This window comes from Cupressus sempervirens, chromosome 5, assembly GCF_028749045.1.
Source record: "Cupressus sempervirens isolate cs-2001-9-10 chromosome 5, ASM2874904v1, whole genome shotgun sequence".
Taxonomy (NCBI): Eukaryota; Viridiplantae; Streptophyta; class Pinopsida; order Cupressales; family Cupressaceae; genus Cupressus; species Cupressus sempervirens.
Genome location: NC_143122.1, coordinates 511,590,786 through 511,607,613, shown reverse-complemented (window position 1 = coordinate 511,607,613; position 16,828 = coordinate 511,590,786).

Genomic DNA, 16,828 nt, shown 5'->3' with positions numbered 1-16,828 from the left:
GTTGGAGATTACATGCCACTCAGGTACTTCCAAAGATATTTTCAGAATACAGTCTTTGGTCTGAAAAAAGTTTTTGTTTTGGATGGGACTATGGATGCTTCTTGTGGACTCTACATCATGGCATTAAATATTTAGGATCCACATACCAACATTGGGTATGATTTTGTCACCTGTATAAAAAATCACATTCACAAGGAGATTATTTATGCTCAGCAAGGAGAATTGGGAAACTTTAAATTTCTTTATTATTCTCTACTAATGCATTTGATTTTGTACAAGAATGTGGGCCATATTGACCCAAGTTTCATTGAGAACATAGAAAAACTTGGAGAGAATTTGCATGTGCAATGATGGACTAGGTTATGGAAAAGGTTCAACCCTTACTCAAATTCTCTTTCCTATTATAATGATTTTGTTTACCCTATGTTACATATGTTGGGGGCTATAGTAGAAAGGGTTCCTAGAAATGTTAGGAAATTACTTAAACCCCCTAAGTGCTTTGATGAAGGAAGAAAATTAGGGCATGATTAGGGAGTTGTTTTCTATTGGAAAATTGCACAATCATTAGGGTTTTTGGATGCCCTCACCCACCACATCTTCTTCCTAGATTTTTTCTAGAAAGGTTAAGAATTGCTGAATCATTTTGGCAATTGATATCTACAAATAGGGAGTATTTGGGCCCTACTATCAGGAGGGAATCATTCTTGTGTAGAAGTTCTAAGTGTGGAGACTTTGAAAATTGTAAGAGTGCAATTGAAGAGATGGATGCATTTTTTAGAAACTTTAAATTACCAACTACTCCTACAAGGACATATGATCCTTTCAATGTTGTTAGGGATTCTTTGAAGCAAACAAGGGGATATAAGCTGCCCTTGAGTAAAAAATACTGAAAGAGGATGTTATTGTAGATTTTCTAGATGAGGACATATGTAGAGATAGGATACTATCATGAAGAGGGATACTAGCCTAGATTCAATAAGTGTGTTGATAATTTTGATGAAATGATAGCCTAAGTTCCTAAAGAAATAAAGAACAAAGTGAATTTCAAATCTCCTGAGCATGATATTATACTAGAATTAGATAATGATGAGGATACAAGGAAGTTGTGAGTACTTCAATGATACAAGGAAAATATTTTTTTTATGGCACAGGCCACTAAGGATGAGTAGAAGCCAAATAAAATGGAGCTAGAGGCTATGATGATAGATGACAGGATCATACAAACTAGAGAATTAATGAAAGATGACAATTTCATAAAAACATAAGAGTTTAAGAGCTTCCTTTTCAAACTAAAATAGAATGAATTTTCATTGCAAATAAAGGTACGTGACTCCAATGAAAATGTAGTAGAGATGGTCAAAAGGTTATAGGAGTATGATCCTGAGAATGAAACCTCAACTATAGACGAGGCAAGAGAGTTGATAAAGAGAAGTGGCATGATCATATTTCCAGGATGGGAAATCATCTCTTCATTTTTGCTTGACCAAATGAGAAGAAAAATTATTTTGAGGATGTAAATAAATATGGATAATTGAGAGGGTCTAGTTACAATATTGATGCATAGACCATGGCAATAATAGAAAATGAAAATCCAACCCTCAAGGAAGTTAGAGATTCTCCTAGTGGAAATGTAATTTTCTAAAATTTTCATTCTATATCCATTGATCAAATTTATGGACTGATGACTTTAGTATCATTGCTGGAAAAGAATAGAATTGATGTGTTATAAGAGTAGTTGTATATAGCCTTTGAAAGATACATGGATACAAGGAATAGTATGAGGAGGAAATGAAAAAGACATATGTTTTAGAATAGAGAAATCTACAATTGGAAAATTAGGTGAAAACATGGAAAAGTACTATCAAGATTGTTGTTGAGGTGGAAGACAAAGGAATAAAAGCATATGATTATGCATCAAGTATGGGTGATATAGTAGGCCAACCTCTGGCCACTGATGAGGAAGAGCTAGAATCAAGTAGAGAGATAGAAATTGGAACACTACAGAACTTGTTGGTTCTTAAGATAGGCTCTTTGAAACACTCCTCATAGAATATATATAGTAGCTACATTTCTTTGTAGGGAGATGAATATCAATGTTTAGAAGCAATATCATTATTTTCCCCTTTGTTTACAACATGGGGCCCAATATACAATTTTTTGAAAACCTTATACCAATGCTGACATAGAAAAAGGAGTTACCAAAGGGAGTAATTATCCTTACTAGAAAATTGATAGATAAAGTTAAAGAACTAAATGGTATTTTCTTGGGGAAATTACAATTGATCCAAAACAAAATGAAAATAATTACCACAATGATCCCCAATTTTGTGCCTAGCATCATTGATGAGAATGGGAATGTAAAGGAGGGGCAGGAATGGTCATCCTCTATTGATGACATTTTAAAATGTGTACGTTTTGTTGCATACTATAACAATGAGGTAGATTTCGTAGTAGTATATAATATGATTGATTTATTGTATAAAATAGACTCAAAGATGGGAAAGGTTACTACAAAAGTAAAGGAAATAACATATGCAAAATGGAAAAATTGCCTTGATGGGCTGAATACAATCAAAGATACCACTTGACCAGATATTGATACTAAAATTACCATCTAGGAAATCATAGCTCGTATTAAAGTCTTACCATCTAAGAATGATGATTAAGTAGTTAGAGGAGAAGTTGAGGTTGCTCATGGGAAGTAGTTAGAAATCATAACTAAATGAAAGAAAATTCAAAATAGAGAAAGGATAGTGATTATAACAGGCTATTAAGCTAGACATATACTCACCTTGGAAACACTTGCAAAAACAAACCTAAATTGTACCTAAAGATCAATTGCCACCTGACAGTTTTGGAACTGCTTCCCAACTTGCATCCAAGTACAAAGAATATTTTGTAAAAGAAGTTATCTGATGTATTTGTATCTATTTTTGAATCAAATTTTGACAACTGTCCTCCCATCCATATCTTGTTTGCAATACTTGACTTATAAAAGATTTCCAAGATGTAGAGTGAGGGTCCAAATTCTATTTCATTTTAGTGATAATGTTATTTCATAGTCAGTCCAATTTGTTGTGTTGATTTTATCTTGTTTCAAGTTTGTATTTCAAGAGCATGGTGAATGAGTGAATGGAATACTTGTCAAATCTTGAGTTATATTTTGAACCTTGTATTAGATACATGTATCATTCTCAAGAAGATTAATACAAAAGGGAAATTATTGAATATATGTGTCCTTAATTTATGTCTCCATTTTCATATACTTCACATTCTGAGATTAAATGAACAAAGTTCATTTCATTTAATACAACTTGAATAGGTTGTATATTAGTGCATTGAAATTTTTAATTTCAAGCAATTAAGTAAATGCTTTTGTGAGTTGATAGGGTTTCTAAGTATATAGAAGGGATATCATAAGAATGGTATTTAGGGTTAACAACTAATATATTTGGCTACAAGTCAATTAAATAGATCAAAAGTTATTGATATGACTCTTTGTAATAATGGATAAGGCATTGGTTATCAGTTAGGGTACAAATTGAAGAAGTCATATAATAACTCAAATCATATTTTAAATCAAATCAATATCTAAAGTTTGTGACAAATAATTATATGTTGGTCACTCATTTAAATATCTTTGGAGTTTGTAGTTAGTTGCTATAATTCAATAGTTTGTTTCAATTCCAAGAAGATTAAGAGACCAAATCTTCTTTAAGGGATGTGTAGTGTGAAAATATGCAAAGATGTTGAAATCACTTGATAAACCTACCTAGGTTACAGAGCCTAAAGTGTAGGAAGCAATGTTACTTCATTAGTTGGTCCAAATCCAAATAGGTTTTTCTACAAATGGGAAGTAGCTAATCGCTAGGTATATTCTTTTTTTGTATTTTGGTATTGTTTTAAAGCTGTAAATTAAAATACTAACAAGTATCACCAAAGTTTAGATTACATCTAATACTTACCTCAAATGAGGTATTTCTATGTTTTACAATATTCAATGTAGAAGCCTTCAATATTTGGATTTTCATCCTCATCTCTGGAGATGCAGCTTCATTTTTACTCATTTTCATTTCCTTAACAATCTCATCTCTTTATGTTTTAGCCTTTTCTAATTCCAAATATTCCTTGTACATAGTTTGTGACACTTTTGATATCATAACATGATCATGATAGCTGCTAAAATGATCTTGGAGCTGCAATAGTGGCTCTAGGTCGGGTTCCTTAGTTTAGTTTCTGTCTGGTCTGGTTACTGGTTGGGGTTTCTGGTCCTGGTTTTTGGTTTTTATCGTTTTGACTGTTTGTGGTTCCAGGTCCCTATAAAACCTGGGTTAGTTTGTTTTTGGACTTTTCTAGTGGTTTCAGGTCCCTGTAAAACCTGATTTTGATACTGTTCTATAGTTTTTTGTAGGTTTCTTTTTCCTGGTTGGGCTGTAATGCTTTATCTTTTTGCTTTTTGTTAAAGGTTTTCGGGGTCCCTTCAAAACTTTCTTTTACCATAATCTAAAACATGATCATCAATCCTAACTCTAGTGACCTTTTGATTTATTTTCTCAACTCCAACTTTAACATATTGGGTCATTGGCTTTTCAACTCTAACATCCCCATATACAATATATATCTCAAAACTATGTAATTGTCTCAACATGTGACCCTTCTTTTCAAACTCTTTTTCTTGTAAGAGGTGTTCCCTTTCTTGACATTCATTTCTCAAAGAATTCAAATAACCAAACAACTCATGACTCAAGCTCTTAGGGCTTGCATCAAACTTTTTATTCATTTCCTTCAACTATGTTATTCTTTTTAGTAAATTTTATCTTTCCACCAAAGAATTTATGACCTCTTCTTATCTCTCTTTCTTGATATTTATCCTGGTGCTCATATGCTCTTATTATTCCCTCCTTAGAGCATTTATATCTCTAAAGAGTTCATCAAGGTTAGGAAGTGTGATCTTAAAATTAGAGGAATCATCGAGGTTTACTAGATATGTATTATGTTGGTTTCTTACCCTAACATAAGGATGTTCCAAAGGTTGATTTGTAGAGGAATTCACATTAGATATAATTTCATATTTAACTCCTCTAATACTACTTTTTCCCCTATTATTTTCTCCATATGTCACACTAGTTACACCTTTATCCTACTGAGAAACATCACCTTGTGTAGGTGTGTCAAATAAACCATCAAAGAAACCTAGACTACCAAATATGAAACTTATAGAGGATGTAAAAATTTCTTCAAGGACAAGATACAATATTTTATTCACATTAATGTTTCTATTACCAATGATGCAACAAAATTATTGGATTCACGATATTTTCTTATCCAACTTTTCTTATTTCCTTTGGGAATATCACCTTCTAGAATAGCCTCACGATGTTGTCTCATGAAAGTTCTTGTATTCTTACCCATTTTCACTTAGAGAGTGAAATTGTAAATACATCGGTAGAACCATTTAGTTGTCACCTAAGAAAATTTGGGACAAATATATTCTCCCTAAGAAAACCCTGACAATTTGATGTAGAATTCCCAAGAGTCTATAGGGCACAAATCCCAACTAAGAACATAAACAATAGCACATTTAGAAAACCCACTCACAATATGGAAACATAAAATGTGTTTATTTCTCTGTAGACATCCAAAGAAAAACTAACTAGGCTAGTACTTTATATCACTTTACACACATAACAAGACTACTAGTGTGAGTAAAAAAGGCATTTTAGATCACTAGTCCCCAATAGAGTCATCATTTTGTTGGCTCCTAATTTAACAATTTTAAAGATACACTAAGGTTACCATAATAATCAAATAAGAAATAGATAATTTATATACTTAGTAAGTTAATATGGACTTGGTCCAATTGACAAGGCTTTCTCTAACAAAAATAGCTTCTACACTTCAAGCTCTATAAGATGTAGGTAGGTATACCTTCTTGACCTATTACATAACCTTGATCCCCTTCTATAGAACATGTCAAAAAGTAACATATAACCTCTCCAATATTCTCTACTTGCTAAAGGGGAGATGAATAGTAGCTAACTATTATCCTAGCATAATTTATCAAGAAAGAATGGGATTTCACTATGTTTTTTCACAATTTAACACAAAACATAAAAGGAACTTAATATTGAAGATTGATTTTATGCAAATACTAATTGTTTTATATGAATAACTAGATTTGGTAAGTTTTTTATCCTACTTGGGTAATAGATTCAAGACTTCACGCTATAATGTTATGACACAATAAAATATATATATCATCCACTTTATGAATAAGATATATCAACTATGTCTAAAAACTTCATAGCTTATTAGATCCAAAATTCACTTTGCATGTATCTATTATCTACTCCATGCAATTACTCAAGTCCTTGAACTAAAGCAATGAATTAGATAATATGCATTATAAAATGCACTAAAAAAATTCAAATATTGCTCAAATTATTTTGAAACACAAGTATAAATGTTGGAGAGGAAAATGAAGTCATAAATATTCTTGCAATTTTATTGATATGGAATTATTTTTTATACATCATAGCACATCAAATCTAACTCAAACCCTATAAAAAATATAATATTGGCATCCTATAATACAAAAACCTTGGTTCATTGTATTCATTAATCATAATTTATAGTAAACCTTAACATCGATCAAACAACAAAAAGATGTAAAGACCTCAATTCACAAAGAAAAGGACCCAAACCTCTAGTCTTGGATATTCTTTTATAGACAATGATAGAAACAAGCTTTAGAATCAGAGGTGGAAAAAATTTCATATCTTAATTGGATTACAAAATAACAAACATAAGTGAGGAAAGTTAAACCAAACTTCAAGATTTTCATGTGGTTAGTTAGTCATGTTCACTCTATTGATGTTAACAACTTCTAAACCCTGCAAAAAAATTGGTTACAAGAGGAAAAGACATGTGTCCCAAGAATGATTTGATCTCATTATTGTTGTGGATAATATGATGACAATTCTTCTATAGTAGTGTACATCTACACCCATGAGGAATATTCTTATTCACTCTTCCAATGAAAATCTATAACCTTATATGTCATTTTTCTATATGGAGTATACTTGATCATATTGTTAGAAATGTTTAGAATAATTGAGAGGGTGGGTGAATTAGTTACTGAAGTTTCTTAAGTACTATTTGAACAATTAAACAATAAAACACTTATTGTTCTTCTTATCCTATTGTTTCTTGGCCCCTATTGTTACTCGATCTCTACTATAAATAAAATATACTTTTACAAATATAACATGCTTTGTTAAATATAAAATATAAACATATAAAGCATTCAACATAGTTTTGAAACTAGGATTTTATGTGGAAACCCAATTTTGGAAAAACCACCAACAACATGTCACCAACTTCTTCACTCTTTTGAAGTGAGCTCTGTTAGGAGCTAACCATATTAATGGTTATATTAGATACTATTTTGACTAAGTAAAAATAGGTTTTAAAGGAACTATAACCTTTTACAAAGTATCAGATAGAAACAACTAAGAAATCCCACAAGGAACTATGCATCAACACCAAAGAAACAAAAAAAGCTAAGACAAAAAACCTTAATACAAAAAACAAGAAAAAAATAGAAAAAAGCCAGCAAAAAGCTAGCAACAAGATAGCTACAAGGTCTTCAGTAAATCAATACCTTGATCTAAAAGGATATTCATGTTCACTATAGAGGCCTTTAGCTCATCAATTTCTTTTCCTTCCACAACCTCTATCTTCTTTGATTTAGCTTTGGTGCATTTACTGGGGCCTTGATCCTCTGTCCTATCATTAGACCCATGAATTCTCCCCTAATCCAATTTTTTCTAGCAGAGTTTTGATGTTGTCTACAAAAGTCTTCAATATGGAGAAATTTTGGTCAGCAAGTTCTTTAATAGCAGTTTCCATGCTATCAACTCTATTTCCCATGGCATCCATATTTTTTTGTATATCCTTCATCATTTGTTTGTTAGCTCTATTCTTCACTTCTAGAGGTGGGACTCACTTCATTAAATTTTTTACTTCTTTTTCATTACCAATAACCTCAGAGAGTCTGTCTAGATGTTGATTGAGAGTCCTCTCCCTTCTAGATGTTACAATACCCACTATTAAATGTAACCTAGTTAGATGATTTAATCACCCTATTAGGATGGCCTTGTCAGAGGACTTTGATCATTCCATTTAGAGTGTCACCTTGTGAAAGGATTTACATGGATTGTTAAGTCTTCCAAAAAATTATTGTTAGGTCAATGTCTATTAAAAGGATATCAAAACAAATTTTTTACAATTATTAGAAAGAAAATAATAGGGTTTTGGTCTATGTGTTTACAACTCACTCTGCAAGTTCAGATCTCTATTCGATTTAGATGGTGATTCACTAATAAGATCTCCGCTATCACTTATGTTCTTAATTCCCTTGGCAACCCTTCAAGCAATCAATCTTCCCCCTTCAATAATACTTAAGCCGTCTTACTCAAATTTCACTATCACTATCAGCAACATCTCTACAAGTTTTTTCCTTTAGCTTCTCATTCACTCACACACTTGTGTGTTTTTGATCCACCTCTATCTATATGTGCCTCTCACATGTACTTGCACTCCTTGATAATTTTTTTGTCTCTATACCTCTTTAAATAGGCAATTATTTCTTTACCATTTTGCACAATCACCATAGATCTTAGGGTTTACAATCAGGTTCAACACAATTCACTGTATTTGTCCATCTTCTTAATATTTTTCTAGAAACTTCTTTGGAATCCATCTGTTAGGTCTTTACCTAATCCTCCCCTTGAATTTAATGATCCAACTCATCAATCTTATATTCAACATGGTTTACATATCCCAAGAAATCAACTAAGTCAGTCGGGAATCACAATTTCCATGAATTCATCTTCAACAGTATTTTACTTGGCAATCACTAAGTTCTAGCACTCGATCATCTCTTAATACTTGGGCACTATAAAACTTCTTGGATTAGTATCAAATAATTTCCTTGGCCAATATTGATGCTCGGTCAACACTAGATTTTTTTGGTACTAGTTGTAGCTTGGTTGACACTAGCATCACTTGGCATTCATTTTCCTTTTATTCTATTGCTCAACTTGGCTTAACTTTCTTGACATAAAAAATCACTTTACTTTATCAAAATTTATCTAATAAAATATCCATTGTAGCTTTCTTTTCATGACTTAACCTTTCCTCTAGGTGTTATTGTTATGAGCAATTTCTGAAATCATCTCCATCAATCAAATAGATATGACATTTAGATTAGGTAGCAATATGTCTCATTAAGAAATTTAACATCAATGACAAAACAACAACTATTCCAATTGTAGGTTCCAACAATCTCCCTCTTTTGCATTGATGGCAACATCTCTATATTCCAAAAATCTCTACATCTCAATACTAGCAGTAGCTAACTTGATCACCATACAATCCAAAAAAAATTTCTCCCTCTAAGATAATAGTTTCTTTTATGTATTCATATTCTCCCTCTTTGATATGACTTTCTTCTTTATCTATCTATCTTGCTCTTGTACTATATAACTCTCTCTTTTTATATCTCTCCCTCTTTTATTCATATAACTCTCCCTTTGTATATCTCTCCCTCTTTGAAAACAATGTCAAAGCCACTTAGTTGTCTTGGCTTCAATCTCTTCATACATCTGAGTTATGTAGATTTTGCATGTCTAGCTTATTTTTGTCATCTATCTATGGCTGATCTATTATGTTTTACTTTACTATGTACCTCAGGCATATCCCTAAGTAGAATTGTATTGTATCAATGTGTAAAATATATAGAGTAGCACATTTGATGCAATGCACCTTATCTGCTTAAGTATCTTTGGTTAGGGGAATCATCCCTAATTTACCTCTAAGATATTCATGAGAATCTTTACATAAGGGTTTTGTGAATATGTCAGCAATCTATTCTTTGGTGTTTACATATTCTAGCTTCACTTCTTTATCTTGTACTAGATCCCTCAAGTAATGATACTTGATAGCAATGTGTTTTGTCCTAGTGTGCATCACTAGATTCTTTGAATGTTAATAGCACTTTTTTATAACAATAGATAACCACTGGGTCTATAATCTCTTCTTTCATACCTTTTAATAATAATGTAATCCGTATAATGTTTTAACAATTCACTACAACTGCCACACACTTGGATTTAGTTTTTGATTGGGAAATAGAATTATGTTTCTTGCTTGTCCATGACACCAATATCTTTCCTAAAAAGAATGCACCTCCACTAGTTCTTTTTCAGTCATCAATATTTCTTTCCCAATCTGAGTTAATGAATACCTTCACTTCAAATTTATTATTTCTCTTGTAGTACAATCCATATTCTTCTATATCTTTTAGATATCTCAATATCTTTTTTACATCCATCGTGTGATTCTCTTTAGGATTTGCTAAAAATCTAGCAACTATCCCAATTGCTAAAGCAATATTTGGTATGCTATGAACAACATATTGTAATTTTCTAATCATGGATCTATATAAAGTTTGGTTCACATCAATAGATTCATCATTCTTATATGGCTTATGTTATGTTAACATACGTGTGCTCACTAGCCTTGAATCTTGTATTCTAAAAGTCTTTAGTATCTCCTTGATATATTTAGATTGTGTAATGAAAATACCAAACTTCATTGACATACTTGTAGTCCAAAAAATAATTTGATTGCACCAAACATAGACATTTCAAATTCCTTCTTCATTTCATCAACAAATGATTTTCATAATGCTTCTCTTCCTCCAAATATAATGTCATCAAAAAATATTTCAAACAATGGTACTTATTATTCTTACCATTCTTCAAATATAGATTATTATTTGTCCTTTCAAAACCAATCTTTGGAAAATAATTATGCAATCTTTCATACCATGCTCTTGGAGCCTATTTTAATCCATAGAGGACTTTGTTCAGTTTAAATACCATGTTCTTCTTGTCTAGATCCACAAATCCTTTAGGTTGATTAATGTATACTTCTTTCTCCAGTATACCATTTAAAAATGTAGATTTGACATCCATCTAATATACCTCAAAATTCTTGTAGGTTAAAAATGTGAGTTCAGACTCCTTCAAGTCTTGCCACAGGAGCAAAGGTTTCTTCATAATAAACTCCTTCTTCTTGGGCATAACCCTTGCATACCAATCTTTCCTTATTTCTTGTTACTTCATCATTCTCATTAAGTTTGTTTCTAAAAACCCACTTTGTCCCAATGACATTTTTGTATTTAGGTCTTGGCACCAAAGTCCAAGTATTTTTTTCTCAATCTATTCAATTTCATTATTCATTTCCTTAATCCAATAATCATTCTTCAAAGCATCTTTCACTATTTTGGGCTCAAATTCATAGACTAAGCATTTGTCATCTTTGAGTTTTTTTCTTGTCATAACACTAGATTTAGCATCACCAATTGTTTGATCAAGTTTGTGATGTCTTCTCACATATTTTTCTAACACAGGTAGTTTCCTTCTTTGTTCTTCTATAGGTTCATCTTGAAAATCAATCTCAATCTCATTGCTCTTCCTTGTTCAGGTTCTTGTTCAACTTCTGTATGCTTAGCATTTTCTATCTGATGGTTGATATTACCTTTTTGCAACTCAGCATCTTCAATCTATTGCTCGACGCCCACTCTCTGTTGCTTAGGAATTTGTTGTTATGCAACATTTCCTATCTACTGAGAGACTGTAGCTTGGTTTTCTTGTTCACTAGGAGTTCTTGGAGCATCATTATCCACATAGATGAATGTATTATAGTCTTCAAGTTCTTCTTTGCATGCAGTGTCACTTCTTTCTACAAACTCATCAATTTTCACAATTGCACTTTCTACAACTTTGTTAGTATTAGAGTTCAAACACTTATAAGATTTTCTCTTAGTGGAATATCTTAGGAATATTCCTTCCTCTCTCTTTGCATCAAGTTTTCCATTCCTATCATTAAGTATATAGCATTTACTTCCAAATATTTTGAAATATCTCACATGAGGAGCATATCCATACCATAGTTCAAAAGATGTAGCATTTGTACCTTTCTTGACTTGTACTCTATTCAAGGTATAGAAAGAAATACTAATAACTTCTCTCCAATATTTCTTTGATACACTCTTCTCCATAATTAATGTCCTTCCATAGTCCATTATTGATTTGTTCCTTCTTTCAACTACTCCATTCTGAGGAGGGATCCTTAGTGTTGACATCTTTCTTTTAATTCCTTTGTCATTACAAAATGTATTGAGCTCATTGGAAATGAATTCACCACCTCTATCAAATCTCAAGCACTTCAAACTCTTCCCACCACTTGAATAACTAAAAAAAATCAGATTTAGCTTTAAGAAATATCGCAATCATCATCCTAGAGTAATTATCAACAAATAGAATGTAATACATATCTCCATAGTAACTTTCAACATCAATGGGTCCACATAGGTTAGTATGAACTAATTCCAAATTATCGTTAGTGTTGGATACAATCATTCAATTGTATATTGTCTTTAATGCTACACAAATGTCAAGTATATACCGAGTAATTAGTGTATGTTGAGCTCACTTGAGATTCAAAGGAATTTTTAGTGTATGACAAGCATTTCTATGTTAACCAAGTTCAATAATATCAGTGTTAATTGAGCTCACTCAGCTACCAAAGGGAGTTTGTAGGAAGATAGTGTCTACCAAGCTCAATCAGTTACCAAAGAGAAGGTGGCATGGAATAAATGTTAATCGATCTCACTCGATTACCAAAGGAAGTCTCAAGGAAAGTCATTTCTAAGTTAGTGTTGACTAAGTTGGGTAGCTAACAAAAGATTTTTTTGTATCAATTTTTTTGGTTAGTTCTATCCAACTAATGGGATGAATTTCATTTATTTGAAATTATATTCAAGTTGACTTGACAAGGTAAAACATATAAGTATAAGGTCAAGTTGAGGATTGAATTAGAAAAATAAGAAGAATAGGATTGAAAAGATAAATCAAGGAAGTGAATTAGGACTTGACCAAGATACAAAGAACATTATGATCAAGGAGGATCAAGTATTCAAGCCAGAAAAAAGATCTAAAATCAACAAATATAGTTTACATCAACAATTAGGTCATATCATTGTTACTCTCTAATAACTGTAGCAGTGAATCAAATCTCCTAACATAGCTGAACAACTATTTTCCAAATCCTCTAACAAGGTGGCATTTCTAGATTGAAGTGTCTAAAGGCCTCTAACAAGGCCACTCCTAACAGAGTGAACTAAATCCTTTAACAAGGTCAAACCTAACAATATGTTTTATAACCTTTAACAGGGTTGACTCTTAATAAGGCTCACTTTAGAATAGTGAAAAATGGTAACTAGTTGCAAATGATGGTTTTCTCCAAATTGGGTTTCCACATAAAAATTTGGTGTCTCTTGTGTTAATGTTATTTGTTTTATGATTCTACAACTAAGTTAATTAAGGTTAAGCACACTTAATATCATAAGATTTTCATGTTTAGTGTTAACAAAGTAATAGTGAATACAGTATTAACAAAGTATTTACCGAGTGATAGTCATTCTTAGTGTAAACCAAGATACTGTGTTAACCAAGTATTTCAGTGCTAATTGAGTTACATCAGTATTTCAACTTTAGTAGAATTTGGTTTTGTTTTGTATTGACATCTTAAGGGATTTGGAATTTTTTTTTGTGGCAACTAATTCACCCCTCCCCTCTTAGTTACTCCTCTTACATTTCAAACAATTGGTATCAGAGCTTTTGGTGCTTACAGAGAAGGTTTCAAGGACCTAAGATAAAGATCAATGTCTTATAGAAGGGAAATTCCTAAGATGAATAGAGATAATTTCCAACCATAGAAGGAAGTCATGAAGCTGCATTTGGCAACAATTGGAGACTCAAGCCTAAAATATTTAAACACCAAGTATGTGGCACCTATTGGAATTATGAGTGTGGAAGAGATTATAGAAAAGAAGAATCATAACATTATAATGATTGGTATTGCTTCCCCTCTCAACTATGATGAGTTTGATGAAGTCAAATATTGTGCTACTACTTATGAGATGTGGATCAAGTTGAAAGATATCTATGAAGATGATGAAAATGTAAGGAGAGCTAAGTCAAAAAATCTCAGAGGTTAATTTGATCAGATGAAGATGAGAGAAGATGAGAACATTGCATAGTAGAGTGAAAGAGTCAAAGCTAGTGTGTGTGCAATCAGAGCCTCGAGTGGGAAAATTGATGATGTAACAGTGGTAAGAAAGGTACTCAGAACTAGGGTTCATTATAGTGGTCAATATTCAAAAAATGGTGATTATTGCCCAGTGACCAACATCGATTTGGAAAATCTTCTACACATATGTGGGTTGGTGTGTTGCTCAAGTTTACCAAATATATGTCAAACCCTTGGGCCCATCGCCAGAGGATTTATGTCGTCAGATCATGTTTTGAAATGAAATAGCCAATCATAAATATTATTGGCACATGGAAAATTAAACACATTCGCCTATGATTTCCCAGGTGGATATTTTTGGACGGCCTTAATTTTCCCTTGGTTTTAAAAAATGTTTTAGGAGAGGGACAACATTCACCCCCCAAATATATGGATGCATGTTCACACAAATTCAATTTTTCCATCTATATTATGCATGGCACTCCAAGTGCACTCACACCTTGGCATCATATTTTGGTGGCAAAAATCAGGAAGCAACATCATCACAAGTACATTTACAAGATTCTCAGCCACTACCACTACCAGTTCCACTGACACATATTGAAGAAGTTGGCAAACCTAATATATCTGATCACGATGAACTTGAAGAGGATATTTAGGTAAATAACCAGAGTAGCCAAGATCTTCAATACCTAGAGTAGCTAGAATAATATAATAGACTCTGATGATAATTCCAAAAATGGTGATGGTGCATGACTAGGGAAGGGTAAAAGGAAATAAAATGCAAAAATTGGTTTGAAATCTAACAAAAGTTGGCATTGGATATATCAATTAAGAATTTTCAAATAGAATGGGCCTCAAAGTATCCATTCATTGAACTTGTATGCAATCCAAAAGAAGGCAAGCCTCTAGTAGAATGCATATGTACAATATACTCAAGGATAAATATTAAGGAAAAGAGGTTACAGCTAAAAATTGACACCATAGAAAAGCATATGGGTAAAGTTTATGAGAAGAAAATCATAGATGGAGTGGAAAAAAATTAGTTACAAAATGGAAAACCAAGGAGAAATGTCAACATATTAAGAATGCATAAATCTTAGAATTTCAAGCAAAAATATAGATGAAGCCTACTGAAGTAAAGGGCTCCATGGAATCTCTTACTGGAAAAGCGATGGAAGTTTAAGAAATGGGTAAAGTTCTTTAGTTAAGTGTCATCTTCTATATTTTAAGAAAAGTGTCTACCATGATAGACTACCCATCATTAAGTAGTTTATTACACTTTGCAAAAGTTTGTTACTATGCGAGGAGTCACAGGTTAGTAAACAGTGAATGGGAATGGGAAATTTGTCTTGCTAAGGTTGAAAAGGAAGATATTAAAGCAAAAATTAAAGATTTAAATTTCATTGCATTATCTTTAGATGAAGTGATAGCCATAGACAATACTTCCTGGGTATGCATGCATGTCTATACTATACACAATTTTGTCTACCAACCCAATCTACTAACTATTGTTAAAATAAAGGATAATTCAACGATGGAAAACATATTTGAACTAATAAAGAGTTCCCTAATTGAATATGGAGGTATAGATGAAATGAAAATTTCCCAAAAGTTGGTGTGTGTTGGAGTAGATGGAACTTTAGTAATGCAAGGCCACAAGAATGATCTTGTCACAAAGTTAAAAGAATTTGTTGCACCTTACATTGTTGTCATTCAGTGCATGACCCATATAATGAATCTAGCTTTTGGAATTGTCAGCAACTCTCCACAAATATATAGAGTTGAAGTTTTAATCAAAGAGATCTATATGCACTTTTGCCGAAGTCCTAAATGATTCAGGGAATTTCAAAAGTTTATTGAGGGCCTAACTAATGGGAGAAAGTTTCTAAAGGATAATGATACTAGATGGATCTCTTTGGATGGACCATCTTATCAAGTTTTATTTAAATATCCATCGTTTCTTGGTACAATGGAATCAACTCATGATGATCAAGATGGTCAACAAAAATATGGTGATCTGCTTGAAAGGTTAAGTAATGTAGAGGCACTCTTAATCTTAGCATCCATTCTCCCCATGCTAGAGGAAATGAGAAATATAGTGAAGAATATATAACATAGATATATGTATATTGCATATGTTGAGCTATCATTATGCACGATGCTAAATAGCAAGAATTCTTGCAAACTCCTTTCTTGAAAAGCTGGCTTTGTGAATCAACTCCAAGGTTTTAAATTGATCTCATGACCTACTAGAATTTGTTTAGTTGAAGATAAATGTGATTATTCATAAGGAGACCTTTGCTAGTTCATTTTGATTTCAGATGAGATGAAGAATCTACACATTGCTTCAAAATAATACACACAAAAAAACTATGTTTTTGTATTTTTTATGTTTTTTATGAATGCAATCTAACAATGCAACTAGTATGAATTCCTATTATAATAGGGGGGTTAGCAAATAAAATAAAAAAATTTGAAAACAAATAACACAAAATTAAAAATTCCTAATGAACATAAGTTGTGGAAAATGACACATCTGTGAATTAAAGCTTTCAAAGAGATCGGTGGATAACCAATGAAAGAAGGAGTGATGCTTCCATGATTCTACTAATGCAATTATTGGTGAGAAACTTAGTGGTTGTATGATGTTTCACCCTTCATC